This window comes from Spodoptera frugiperda, chromosome 17 (genome assembly GCF_023101765.2).
Source record: "Spodoptera frugiperda isolate SF20-4 chromosome 17, AGI-APGP_CSIRO_Sfru_2.0, whole genome shotgun sequence".
NCBI lineage: Eukaryota > Metazoa > Arthropoda > Insecta > Lepidoptera > Noctuidae > Spodoptera > Spodoptera frugiperda.
The window spans coordinates 2,088,441-2,103,689 of NC_064228.1; the positions used below are offsets into that span (position 1 = coordinate 2,088,441).

General features: G+C 34.7%; 1 protein-coding gene and 1 long non-coding RNA gene across 3 annotated transcripts in view; one reads left to right on the forward strand and one right to left on the reverse strand.

Annotated features, from left to right (window-relative positions):
* Positions 1-15,249, reverse strand: part of LOC118276808 (ribosomal protein S6 kinase alpha-5-like) — a 95,501-nt gene that overhangs the window by 59,860 nt on the left and 20,392 nt on the right. The window lies entirely within an intron of this gene.
* Positions 1-15,249, forward strand: part of LOC118268738 (uncharacterized) — a 242,283-nt gene that overhangs the window by 55,258 nt on the left and 171,776 nt on the right. The gene's annotated exons all lie outside the window — the stretch shown is intronic.

Below are 15,249 nucleotides of genomic sequence, written 5' to 3' on the forward strand. Positions count from 1 at the left end.
AATCCAGTACCAAGAACACAGAATAACAAGGAATTAAGAAACAACGATAACCTTGACTGAAGTAAAATCAACAGATGAGCAGACGTCTCCAATACTGAGATGTTAGCTCCTACTCGTACCGAGAACCAAACGACCATTGTTCGCAATTTTATTGGCAGAAAAAAAAAGAAATGCGTAAACACATCGAAGCTGTTTCCTTTCCGTTTTTAACAATGTTGTTATGGGAAGTGGCCACTTCGGCAGCTAAGGATAACAATGGGGGCAATGCAAAACAATGATTAGATAGAGCAGAGTCGTAAGATATAGAACGGAAGGACGATATTGCGATATCAAGGACTGTGGGAACAACTTCTGGCTACAATGACATAATTGAACATAATGTTATAGGAGACAAATGGAAAATGCCAGGTTTTTCCTGGTTATTAGAAAACAGTAACAATGGTTAGTAATAGCTAGCACGATCTGTATCTTAAAGCCTAGCCCAATGAGAACACTTACAATTTACATGAGAATTTATCTACCAAATCCCAAACTGATTTAAATTAGCTTTAGCTGTTAAAGTCAAGTGCGTCCACTACTTACAAACAATCGTCCCTTCCCTTTGTTCCCACATCATAACTACTAAACACAAAATTAGATAGTCCCCTTTTAATCTGCAAACCAATTAGAAACAAGTCCATATATACGATCGCAGTGTTAGTTACCACACATAATTACTACTTGTTAATCTAATCACAATTAAATTGTTACGTAAAGTTTAAGTTGAAATTAAAAACCGGACTGTGTGATGCAATATTGTGGTGGAACTATTAGATTAATTGTTTGATGGCAGTTGTGTGAAAGAAAATAAAGTAGTATGGAATGGTTTTGTGCATTGCAAGAACGGTTAGTATTTTGTAAAGGTTTGATAGAAGACTACTGTGAATTATATGGAGATAATCATTATTCCTAATGGGAGAAATGATTTAACATGGGATCTGAATGAAGAAAAATTGAGTTATTAAAATTACTAATGACCAGCTTGCACCAGAATCTTGTCCAACCTGTTATAATAAGCCGAACGCATACATAAAGCCAATGGCGCCAGCATAATGCATGGAACGCACTAATGTGTTAACCTGTTCTAATGGATTAATTCAAATTGCCACATTATGTCAGAAAATGAGAAAATACTGATGCTAATAAAGTAGAAATATGTCAAAGAATAAATTGATGATCTAGTAGTCGAAAGTGAGATTTCTGATAGAAAAGTTACTAAAGTAATGAATCGGGATGGACTTGACTAAAATAACAAAGTAAGTTGTACCACAAAAAATAACGTATTTATAGTCTGTTTACCAAAATTCATGTTACAGGAATTTCGATAATTCATTACAAGGAGAGATCATAACAATCCGATCAAAATAAAGGTAAATAAACATTTTCCTCGTTCATTATTTATGTAAACAATAGTCTATTTTTGTTTCTCGCGTTTTTATTTCATTTATTTCATCATAAACATTGCCATGATCTTTGAAAAGCTTATTCAGTTTGGGAATCCCGTTATCTGTTTTAAGAAATCTTCCTTACCCATCAAAAATTTTGGGAAGTATGCCAAATTCGTCCAGTCATTCTTAAAGGTTGTTATGAGCATTGGACGCTCTTGTGTCACATCTTTCTGTTTCCTCTTATCCATCATAATCATCATCATCAACTTTAGTAATGACACCATCAAAATGGTAACCAATATCAATATCAACAAACTCCTCATTACCACCAATACAGCGGAAATGTTACGGTGAGTAAATACTTGGGCCTCATATTCCCACCATCACCCTAAGCTGTATGGATCAGGTGTTTCCTATTAAACAGAACGTACTTCGGACCCTTTGTTAGACCTTAGTGGCTTGGCCACTTGTCCCACCGGACGTATTCAGTTACCGGCAGCTGGGACTTAGGTTCATGATTTTCTAATTGAAAGAGACAGTACAGCTTTTTTAAAGGTGATATAAGGTTGGACATTTTAAAATTCGTTAAGGATCTTAATATGCTGAAAATTATGTAACACATGATGATGGTACAAGTATTGATTTATTAAAGGGTTAAAATCATCACTACAAGAGAAGGCATTTTAATCTAGTCTTTAAAGATGTAAACTATCGATTTCAATAACAATTTCCTTTCACCTGCACTCAAACTAGTCTCCATTCATTTCTAAATTGCGTTTATTTTAGCATAATTTACATGAAAATGTTGTATGTACACAGCAGACTGTATGCAATTTTAGCTGCAACGCAAATAGCAATACAAGCTATAATCCTTAGACGATTACTTCGCAGCACAATTAAACGTGTTCAAACAATCCTGTTGTCATCTGCTCTCTGCTATTTTTAACCCGACGAGCTTGTCAGTCTAGTCGTCTCATTTCAAAGGTTTGTTGGTCAACCAGTCGCAGTGTCCTACTCTCGTTTCATTACTCAACTCGGGTTTAGCAATGATAGAACGATATTTGCACGCTTCAACTCTGATCGCTCGTTAATGAATGATGGGGTCCTCGTTATACACTGAGTAACTTCGTAGTAAATGCATAATGGAGAAATAGTAGGCCAGTAGCTTCAAAAGTCACCAATTGCATCCTTTTGTACAAACACACCTGTGAGACATTACCCATCTAAAAAAATATTTTAGATTACTGCAACTAAATCTACTTACATCATAAAAGCTAGCCTCTTTATTTTAGTTTAGTTTTTTCCCGATCGCTAATTTATCCCCATTACAACTGTAGTAAAAAGAAATTTTACTGTATCCAGAACAGAATGCACGGACGACCTAGGCCGGTCGATGCTCCCGTTACAAGCTCAAGTAAATAACATCGGTACTCCAAAAATACAACGCCCGTGTACACGCTTTTAGTCTTTGTTATGAGTATGAGTAATAGATATATCATAGATGGCATAACTTTAATTTTAATGGCCTTCATTAATGCTTTTGGAAGCTACTGAGCTTTGATCTCCCTCACTTCAAACCCAAAGGTCGATTCACGATTGTGTTCATTGAACTAGAATCACCTATTTTCGCATTAATCTGTGAGATGTTACACCTACGGCGTATTGTACCGAAAATAGTAACAAAACAAATGGCGACGAAGATGACCTAGTTTGGCTTAGACGTTTAGACAGTGACTTTTTCAAATTGTTAAATGAAGCGAGTAAGACATAATGGATAGTGGGTGACTACTTTTTGCGACGTACAGTAAAATAAAAAAAGAAAATCAAAAGAAGCTCCTTAAAAATAACACAATGACAAAAAGGCGTATAAAACATTAAATTCACCATTACAAAGTTAATGCACAATCTTTAAATGAGGGCACGAAATAAATAAATCCTTTGCAGGAAAATATGTTTTGTATGTCAAGGATAAAAAATCTTTAAAATATGACGCGAACACCTAACCAGAATCATCCAATACGTATAATAGTAGGTCGATACGAACTTCAGTTCCAGGAAACTTCACAAGACTTATTTTGGGAATTGGCAAAAACAATACAAATAAACGAGCCAAATATTTGACTAAAACCAATGCTACTGTGAGCAGGTTTGAAAACGTTGAGAAAATCTACACTGTACATGTAATCTTAAACGTCCTTTAGTGCATTGAACTTGTAAACTTCGAGGCGTGTCAATGTATGCGAACTTCTGATGGTATGATTTGTTTTCAAAATACATTTATTATTAGACGCTAACGCGAAATTCTCAGGTCAAGTTCATTTGTTGGCGGACAAAGACTTCATTGCGATCAACATTAAGATTGAAGAAGACCAAATTGAATACATCATCATTTTAGAGAGAGACAATAAAAACGTGGTTTGGAAAACAAACGGCATGACACAAATGGATATTTGGGTCACAATATCAATTTTCCAATTGATTTAATAGTTCCAACAATTTTATTGATATAGCAAATAAAATTGAAATTACTATTATAGAACCACAGAAGGATATAAACAATGGCCTAGATTTGATTCGTATTCGCAACGTCTATGGATCGATAGATGGTGTTGCCAAGCATTTAACACGAGGTAAAATCATGAGTTTAGAAGAAGAAAAAATCCGTTTCAGAGAAATCAGATTAACCAATACGAAGGAGTCGAACTGTCACAACATTTTAGGAAAAGCAATCACGACGCGTATTGGCTTGTAAACAAAATATTGTAACGGAACATAATGTTGTGAAAGGTTTCCAATTTAAAAGAAATACGTTTCATAGAATTTTTTGATTAATTTATTTGATCCCTTCTGCTTAGAAGTTTTCTTCTAAAGATGGAATTAGAAGGGCTCAGAGTAAGCAAATGTTAATGAAAATAAATAAAGATGCTTGAGTTGATGATAGATATAATGATAAACAAATGGAATTGATTGTCTTTAACATCTAGATACCAATATAAGTCCTCCTACGCATATATCTGTATAAATATATCATTAAATTGACTCACACGAGTTCATTGAAAGTGTCAAAACGTGGCGCAATGGACGAAAATATTTGACATTGACTACATAATGAAGCAATGTCTTTATTCTTTACTACAGAGAAAAAGAAAATATTAAATTGAAGAGAGTTTTATTGTATGAAAAATTTTGTGACGTACGAAAATGTTAAGTCTGCTGATCTGCTAAGACTTCGTCTAATACGGTTGCACAAGCACCCAACAGACTAACATTTAGATTAACACAATGATTTCCCAGCAAAAACATGCTAATTCAAAACAGCTAAAATCGGTTAAAGTTGTGTGTCGCTCGATCATAACGCTACTCGAGTTCAGAGACCCATGTCAATCGGTTAGCGAATAAAAACGGTTCATTGATTCCGTTTTACGTGCAAATAACTTTAAGCAGGCCAATATTTTTTGTTAAACTGGTCTGGGTTGTATGGATCTCGATAATTTTGTACTTTGCATTGGTCATTGTGGACTATATCCATATAGTCTACGAATTAACGAGGACTGTCTGTAATTTTGTAATTAAATTGACGTTTCTGCCAGGTCATCGCACTTATTGTGGTCTAGTCTATTATTCTATACAATTTGAGGCAGACTTTGTTTGGTAGTGAGTCAAATCTAAATTGAATAAACGTTTATTTTTGATCTCTTTTACCTTTTTACTTAATTTCTTCTATCATTCTTTCCAGAACATCGTCCAGCTGTCACATATTTATTAGTAAATATTTTGCATTACAAGACTTGTTTTAAGAATCAGCTGCTTAATCTTCAGCCTGTCTGACGAGTTCACTAACATCTTCGGAGGCTACAAAACTAGTTTCCATCTCACATCTAAATATATACTTTGAATTTATTTAATTAGGATCTAAAACTAATCAACTTGATTAGATTTTAGACAATAAACTTGCTACTTTAGACTTAACAAGACTTTAAGATTGTATTGATTCTCAGCTATGTAGAAATTGTTTTATTATTTTAGGCCTATCGTTTATTGGATTTTTCTTGTCGATGTCAACGATCCAGTGACATCTGACGTTTTGACCTTGACCTATGACATCTAGTAGGTTTTTATCTCAGAGCATTGCTGAATGACATTGAAATTAAGTAAGCCTGTCAATATCTTCCTACAACATTATTACAATGTCGAAATGTGGGTGTTTTGTACGCCTCTGCATTTTCTCTTCAAAGGACATTTTGACATAAAGAACAAATACTAGTTAAATAACCTGGCATAGGGAATAGGCTGTCTCCCTATTAAATATACCTTTAGGGGAAAAACAGGCATTATGTTACGTTATCTTAAAACAATTTGCTGAACATTTAAAAGCTTGAGTAACAATACAGTCGGGTCGTTGATAAAATGCAAATTCGGCGTGTATTAGCAAGGTTATCGACCTCTGACGTAGATAGAACAATGAAATGAAAACTGCGCTTGGTGACAAGCAACTTCAGACCATATGTCATTGATATTATGATAAACAATCGTATTATTAATCGATTTCCTTTTGATTGTTGATTTTATACTGATTATTTTCCCGGATTTTAGTGAGGCCTTTGAATCGTCGTGAAAAATTGTGTAGGTAGCGGAGGTAATGAATTACTCACGTCAAACCGAAGGGATATAGGTACAGACACATACGATAATTAATTTTCAAACTTATTATTTTAGCCATAGAACATAAAATTCATTTTGATGTTTGAGATGATTGACCTGGACGTGCTTGATGTTCGAATCTACCTACATTAAGATCAAAATACCAACTTTAGCATTTTCCTTTAAAGATAACTGTTAACAATTTAAAATTCATGGCAGTTTATTTGCATAAGATGTTTTGGTAATTTAATTATAATAATATAATAGCAAACTCCACTATACCGTTAGACTTACAGCTTTGAGTTCCTTAGAAAAACAATTCAATTTAATAATACTTCAGAATAAAGTCTTTTGTACACTCACAAGACGTCGCCAAAAGGTTCGTTGATAAAAAAATTGCAGAATCTACAGCCTCATTTGTTAACTGATATATTTAGCATGGATACAAATCACTTACCAATTCAAATCTAATAATAATAGAAACACAAGGTTCTCCAAAATATTAATGACTAGAATACTTCCGGACTATACGAATGTAAATTTACACGAATATTAATCGACATTAAAGTTATTGACGTAAACATTTTATATGCCGAAACGAATTTGATTGACTATTGAAAAATATTTAAAAATTAACCAGCCATATTTAAAAATCAAATGCTTCTATCAATAGCGAAGATGAAACTTAAAATTAAATTGGTAAAGTTGTCGAATTATAAGTCATAGACTCGTACGTAGACGAACGACCTAGGGTAGACAAAGGGCCTATGACCCTGTGCCTACAAACGCAAATATTTAATTAAAACTCCTTACGAACGATACAAGTCTATGAGCGTGAGGTAAATGGCCCCACAGAGGTGAAACATCTGCCCGTTGTAGGATAAAAAATATGGCACCTGGTTGCGGGCGGTCGACCAATGGAAACCGCTCTCATTGACGAGCCGTGCGCGATGATTTTGAGAAATTTTTACAAACACGTTTTATTTTCAAATATTAGTTTAAACTGTGGATATGATTATAAAGGTAAAGCAAATAGTATAATACTACGAAATAATGAAGTTAAAGTGTTAGATGATACATTTACTAGCAACGATGTTTTCATTTAAACCACGTGTTCGCATGGATATAATATATCAACGGTTGAGATTTCTGGTATCTGATCTGTAAATTATTGTGATCAAGGTCACCTTCAAATTGATTACTGAATTCATTAATTGGTAAAAAAACTAAAGATTTGTGAGTTTTATCAATCAAGTTGATAGAGAGACAGTCCCAATTAAAAATAAAAAAGTCGAGACATTCGTTAGGAAACTGACCAAAGAATAACAAAATTAAAAACCGAAAACCAATTTTGCACAATTTTCAAAATTATATCAAAATCTTTAAGAAAGTTTGAACATAAGTAACTTTTACAAAAAGAAGCTCTTTCCTGTGTGACAATATGGAGTACAACGGTGTGGTAGGTCAAGTTACATTGGCTGCGCCGGCGCACAGGTGGTGCCGGCGCGGCCCGTTGCGTGCATTCCCGTCAGAGACACGCAACCGAACGGATGTGTGAATATGATAGCGAATGACTGATTACCGATTTTTGCACGAACAGATGGTGGTATTATAAATTAGCCTAAAGTGACTAAGTTCCTCATCACGTTAGTCATACTAATTTAATTTTATAATGGTCAACTTTTTAAACTGTAACGGATATGTTATAATTGGCGTCGGACAGTTTATTTTGATTGTAATTATTATATAATTGACAAGTCTCAAAATGTTAACATGCAATTTAAGAATGTGGCGTGGGAGTCTCGCGAAAAAGTTTATTTAATACGTCTGCAGTACACGTGACCAATTCGCAAATCCGCCTTTCACTATACATTTGTGACAAATTCTTGAATTTATATTCTCAACAAAATGATAGGTATTTAATTTTACCATAATCCTTCGAGATATTAGTTGTTCCAATCAAAATGTTAATCAGAGTTTACAGTTTTGGAGTTTAAAACTTTCTAGAAAATCATTCAAAGTGATACATTTATACCGCCTACACATTAATCTAGATTGCACAGGAAACAACTAATCTTTCAAAACATGTCCTAGAAAATTAACGGTATATGAAACTTTAAACTCTATAGATTATACTTGATATTATTTAAACAACTTGGTTAATAAATCGCCAAAAATTCCTCAAGATTAAAGCGTACCCCAAGGCGACACATTAGGTCGTTCAAATTGGGACCCAATATCGGACCTTGCGTGTATCCTGTCATTTCAACTGCTTTAGCTTAAATAGCTCATTCAAATTCACCGGTTAGAATGACTGAGATTATTTTTAAATGTTAAATACGTTTTTGCATGGCCCATATTGAAGATCCATGAATGGATGAATAGTGGAATAAGACGTAACCAGTTCAAAGTCTACTGTATTGTTTAATTAGGTACTTTAGTATTAGACTATTGTAACTTGAAAGCCAGAAGAAAGACCATGGAAGAACCTACTTTAGTTTCAACTACGAAACCCCACGAGGTCAAAGACGTCTTTATGACTAATCTTTAGAAATACATTTTTAAACCACATGGTGCAAAAAACATCCAACTGTAAAAACCCATCATAGCTTTTACGGAGCTAATTTTAACCGCACACCTCGTTACAGATACGAAACACCATCTATATTTATGAAGCTTACAAGATAACGAATCATACAGAAGGGGGCAGAGACAAAACAAATATATTGAAAGCTTCGCTTGGGGTGAGCCTTATCTCACATGTGGGATACCGGTGTCAATGATCCGCTTCTCGACACGGATATGGTAAGAGCTGTTAAGACTTATTGATTTTCGTATTATGGAACAATATTCCTAGATCATGACAGTGATCCAGAAACATTTAACGGATTCTAGAGTGGCCTTCAATAGATTCACCTCTTATTCAAAACTGGTATATTCCCCTATGGAGAATGACCCCTATAGCAGACTATTACGTTATAATGAGTCTCAGATTGTCCCTAATATAGGGGGATCTCCAAAAAGATTCAAGATCAAGATCATCATTGTTGCGGTAGGTTCAGACCTTGAATCAGGGTGGTATTGTGGCAACATGTGCGTTTCCATTAGTTGACACATTTATGTTAACCGTGTTTTATAAAACAAGTAATGATGTCTTTATTGCATTACCAGTGAATGATGAGTAAGAATCTATTAAATGTCTTAGCGTTTTATGTACAGATAGAAGATACATTGACAGCACAGATATCCGATAACCAAATCGAATTAGTCGATACAATTTCGGGAATCAATCTTTCTTTTGGGGTCAAGTAGCGTTAACGCCCTTCTTATATGGAACACGATGTCCCAGAAAAATATTCATATTTAGCGTGGAAAACGTTGTTTCTAGACTAAATTAAAAATACAAAATGGCGGACAGATGTAAATGCAAATATATTCCGTTTTACGTAGCTGCTAGCTTCTTTATTACTTTTTGTTTTTCGTTTCCCAGAGCTTCGGTGTAGCCACGTGAAAAGAAATGCAACTGGATTTTTTTTACCTAGGTAGCCGTTTCTGACATTGTCGGTAATGAATTCTTTTATTGTACTACAACAATGGTAAGAATGCTCAATTTCCTGTATCAAAAGCTAAAACACTCAATTATTTATTTATTAACAGATTGACAGATAAGCGTAATAAGCAAGTCACTTACAATGATAGTGATGAATTGAATTACACAATGAACCGACAATATGAGTAATGAGTATATTAATTTAATGTATTCTTAAACCCCTATTAATTTTCTATGACAAATAGACTTGGCATAAAGATTACGTCACAATTGTTGATTTTTACGGTGTACTAATTTCATTTATATGATTTATAGTTTCTTCAAATAGGTTAAGGGGTTAACAACCGCCAATTCCGCCATATCAGATGTGAACAACATCAAAACTTGGCGTGAAGGTCACATGCTTATCGCACGTATGCGAGAAAAATCATGGAACATTTTAGTTTTGAATTTTTCACGAACAAGTTTATATTTATAACTTACAAAGTATATCGGAGATTAAAAATAGTAAAGAATCTGATAGAAATTGCAAAGAAACCGCGTTGGAGGTACCAGGTTAACATAAGGTCGCGGACTGTGTAAGGACGGGCGCCGGGCGGGTAACGACCGGGCACCGCTACGCGCCAGTTTCGGGGGTCGACGACCCGCCGCGACGTACGACGTCCTGGGACGGCCTTTACTTCTAACATGAGGCCTTGGTACCTAGCCGGAGAAATTTTCTTTTACTGATTGTTTTATTGATGACTAATTAGGTGTATTTAGACTATTTTGTCTGAATTGGGCCATCAGTTTGTGGAAGAGAAGTCGTCTTCACATGTTTTCAATCACAAACATTACTATTTCCAGCAATATCTCGATTTATACAAAGAAAACGCCATCAAAACTAATTCCATCCATGTCAGTATCAACCAACACAAATGAAACCGGCGATTCATAACCTTTACTGAATGAACAGACCCGACAACCCACGCCGCATTTCGAATGTAACCCCGCCCCTTTGGTACAGTTAGAAATCTTCACCCCACGATGCAACAAGACACCCTTTTCAAAGGGTAAGGTCAAAACACCGGTACCTTGGAACTAAAATAAATATGAATTTAAACTTATTTAGAAAAAGATTGACTTGAAGCAGCGTTTTGATGGATTCATTTTCGAGTGTCAATGTAAAATATTGAATCGGGATTCCCAGTTCATTTTTCAAACATTAATTACTAGAATTTCTAGATTCTAATCACTTATTAACTTAGCAAACATCTAGTAGATCTTACCTACCATTTTTCTAAATTTAAAGAGGTTTTGATTTCGATCTACCTCAATTATTTTCACGACGAGACATATTTGCAAATCGTCAATCAGCAAGGATGGTTGAAAAATGCACTGCAGTAAAGATTTTTATACAAAACACAAGAAGTACCAAATAGCTAGATTTTTTAGTATTAAAAACTTAAATAAAGACAGTAGACCATAAATCTACAAGACAGTTCAATACAGGCTAAAATGGAAGCTAGATAGAACTAGTCATAAAACGGCAAAGTCTAGACTAAGTCGCGCGCAATAAAATTATGTGCCAAAAACGCATACGAAAACTGCGCATATTTCAAGAACAAGGGGTAATTGTTTCACGAAAAATTTTAATAAGAAACACGTGTCAACAGCTTTGGTGAAAAGTTTTCATTGGTCAATAAAAACAGTGTGATTAACACCACACGTAGAGTCTGCTTTTAGACTAATTAAAGTACAGTAATTACCGCCGTACTTAAAATAACTTTTTTCGTACTGAACAAAGCTGTAAAGAGATGAAAGGGGAGAAATAATCGCGTCAGAACTCTTAATTTTGGTCATTTGTTCGAATATCCTTTAATTTTTGTAAGTAAGAAGGACAACATAACTGCAAGCGCGTCTCTTGAAGATAGGGGTAAGATAGACTTATTGAATAAAGAGATAATTTTGTCCATAACTCTATCGCAACTCTGAAATCAAGTATTGTATCCAAATTGAATGTAAACCATTAATAACAAAGTCAGAAGTCATCCACAAATATACAACTTTATATAAAACGTAACGGTAAACGGTATTGGTGTAAATCACATTACCAAATTCGAAACTACGCCGACATTATGCCGACACGAGCCGAGAGTGTCGGCGTAGGAGGTTACATCACCGACATGACTGCGACAACTAGGTGGAACACTGAAGGCATATAGGAGATAGTATCTAGGTAACTAGGAGAAATGTTAATCTTAGTTTGAACTTAGATTGCCTCGTTGATCTAGTGTTTGCAAACTGTAACTTATCGAGAGATAGAATAAACATTTTCAATCCGAAGTGCAATACAGATAAACAACTCTATTAACGTCAAAACAGAAAAAAAAAACGTCACCAATTAAAAAAAACGGCACATTAAAATTCAACTGACGTATTACGAACAGTTACCGTTAATTGTGAGGTGACAAATCGTGATAGTCACGAGAAGACTTTGAACAAAATAAGTTGTTTATCTCAACTTTACACTTTATGCAGAATATAATCGATAGCGCGGACGTCATTCGGTCATTATGAACAATAATATCGAGAGCAGAGACTATCGAGAGGCGTCATGTCGTGGCGCTAGCGTCGACAACGGCACGCGGCAAAATGCAATAACACAATAATGACGTAGATGCGCTCGCGCCTCGGTCTTTTGAACTTATTTACCACTTAAAATTGATGTGACGGTGTTAACGTCACCTGTTTAATATATTATTATGTATTACATAAACCTGCGTAGGATATTTTTTACTGTCACAGCGATGACGTAGAGAGCTTGGTTCTGTAATGAAATGACTGATTGTAGATAATAGACTTTTGTTATTACGTCTGTAGTCACCTTTTGAGATTAGGTAAGATTACGGGGATGTTTACTTTACTACTATTGGTTTAACGTTTGTTTTTACACACATGGCAATAGACATGGTATTTATCTAAAAGAACTTGTTATAGAAATGTGTATCTGGTTAGGATTGAAGAAGAAATACGTCCTGAGAGCTTCTATCTTCTATTTAGCTTCTGGAATGTGCTAAATAAATCTACATATTTCCTGTTTCTTCCACCATTTTGATAGGATAATCATCCTTAATACAAGTCAACAGAACACTCACGAGACATACGTTGAAAACCGATATCATTGCGTATCATGAACACTATGACTCATTACAAAATGATTCACGATACAATTCTGAATACACGAAGCTTACAACTAGGTATCTTGTATCTTCGGTACAAGAACTGCAAAACAAATAGAACAACAAAGATTATCAATACGAATTTGAACTTAAACTAAACGGAATAAAGTTAAAAATCTAATGAGCTTGCGTCTTTACGTGTATTCTAACATGCAAATAGGTTGTGTGTGACGTCACAGGAGTAATGACGTAGTAAGAACGTCAGTTGGGTATTCAACCTCGGTATTAACTTAGCCTGGATTATCTACACACTACACTAGACTGCAAGACCTGTTTCCATGCCAATCTTAGGAGATGAGATGGATTTTATCAATGTTTAAATCTCCATTAAGAAGATGCAAGCCACAAGACATCTAATGCTGAACGTAGACCTCTACCAGTAACTTTCAAATCGGCCATTTTAAAAAATGTTACCTAAGAACATGAAACAAGTACTAAGAGATGGCATAATGTGATTGTGCACTGTGACAAAACAAATGGGCCCTGGTCAATGTTATTATAAGTAAAAAGCTGTAGATATGTTATAAACGCTCAGACAGAAGCACATTAAAATGTGGACAATAGGCAACATGTTTGTAGTAGGAGACTGCATGTTGGAAAATAGAGAGGGCGTGGTTTGTCCTGCTCTCCCCTTTAAGTGCTACGCATTATGATAAAGGGAAATTCAGTAATGACATCTCCTCTTCATACTTGCTTCATGCTCAAAAACAACGCACGACTAGGAAAAAATGTCACAAATATTACATGTAGTATGTAGTACAGTATACATGCACATTATGCACCTACATTTGTTATGCAACTCCTTATCTACATATGAGTATAAAATTAACAATGAAAATAGCCATTATTTTTTTAAATGCCACTTGCCACTAGTACTTTTAAACGTGTAGAAAAAATGTTTCATGTTCACGTTAATAGTAAATTATAGGTTTTTTGTTAGTAAACAAATACGTAAAATAAAAACAGAGTTTGCTTACAAAGCAAACTCATTAAATTAAAAGGTCTGGGCCCTTAAATACATCTGTTAAATATTATTATAGTTACAAACACACAATATTTGTTTATAGATAAACTAATCATTGCAATAACAACTAAACATGGCGCCCGACACCATTTTGAAACTTATCGGCCACTAGGGATGTGGTTACAAGCGGTATTTTGTAAAAAAATATCGATTTAACGATACGAAACCACATAATTATCTGTGTTGACACAGCCCTAGTGCGAGCTGACATTTAAAATTCATAGAATAAGTTTGTTTTTATTGAAATATTTAATATACTTTATCTATAGGGTAAAACACGTGCTTGTTAGTTTCTGAGAATCGAAATAACAAAAAATCTCATGTTGATTGATACAGGAAAAAAGACTCTTTTTTTGGGTTGTCGTGCATTCATTATAAATTTATTTAGCCTCGAATTTAAAGCTTGCAGCCCAATTGCTACTTCATTGCCAAGTCTAGGAAGATACTATTGCAAAAATTGCTAGTCATTACAGGTACAAAAGAATACACTACGTAGAAATTGGATCAATTTCAATATCCCCTAACTCCACATACCATTCCCATAGCCATATTGAAGAATGCAATAATAAAAAATGAATCTCAAAGTGTACCCGAGTGTCCGACTTTCAATGGTGTCGAAAGAGGCACTGGAGGTATGCACGTGCACTTGAAAAACATGGCTTGGGTCACGTTGACCGCTACCATTTGTCTTGGGAAAATATAAAAGTGCATAATTTGCTAGTTTTCTCAATTAAAAGGTCATAGAGTTAATGCAAACGCAGTAATATCAATTAGAATAGGAATCTTGAAATATAATGTAAAAGACATAGTATTCGCTCTATGTAACATTCCAAACTTACTATTTGGCAAAATCCAACAAAAAAATGTAATCTAAACTATGCCAGATAAAGCCTATAAAAGCACCTTCTCTTACATACATACTTAAACCTAAACCTTAATTTAAAAATAGACCAAAAAGCACCTAACGTTACCTTCTAACTTTCAACACTCTCTCAAAATCTCTTACATACATATAAAACCTACACTGTAGCCTCAAAAACTAGACCAAAAAGGCATTATGGGTTATAATCACAGCTTATATCCAAGCCAGAACATGTCGAAAGCAGTTAAAACGGACACGTGTGTCTCTGAAACATGTTCGCAGTCACGTTTACTGGGTCCTTGTAAGCGCATTTGTGTCGGGGACATCTCCCGTCTATCGGATAAAACTAACTATACCATTTGTTAAAGAATTGTACTAAATATAACCTAAAAAAATGGGGATGTAGGTCATTTTATATGGCAAAATTGTGTTTTGAGAGTTGCTGAATGATATCTTTCCTACTTTCTGTTTTAGACCCTATAACAACGTAAGAAGGTTTTATATTACAAAACTAGATAGTTCCT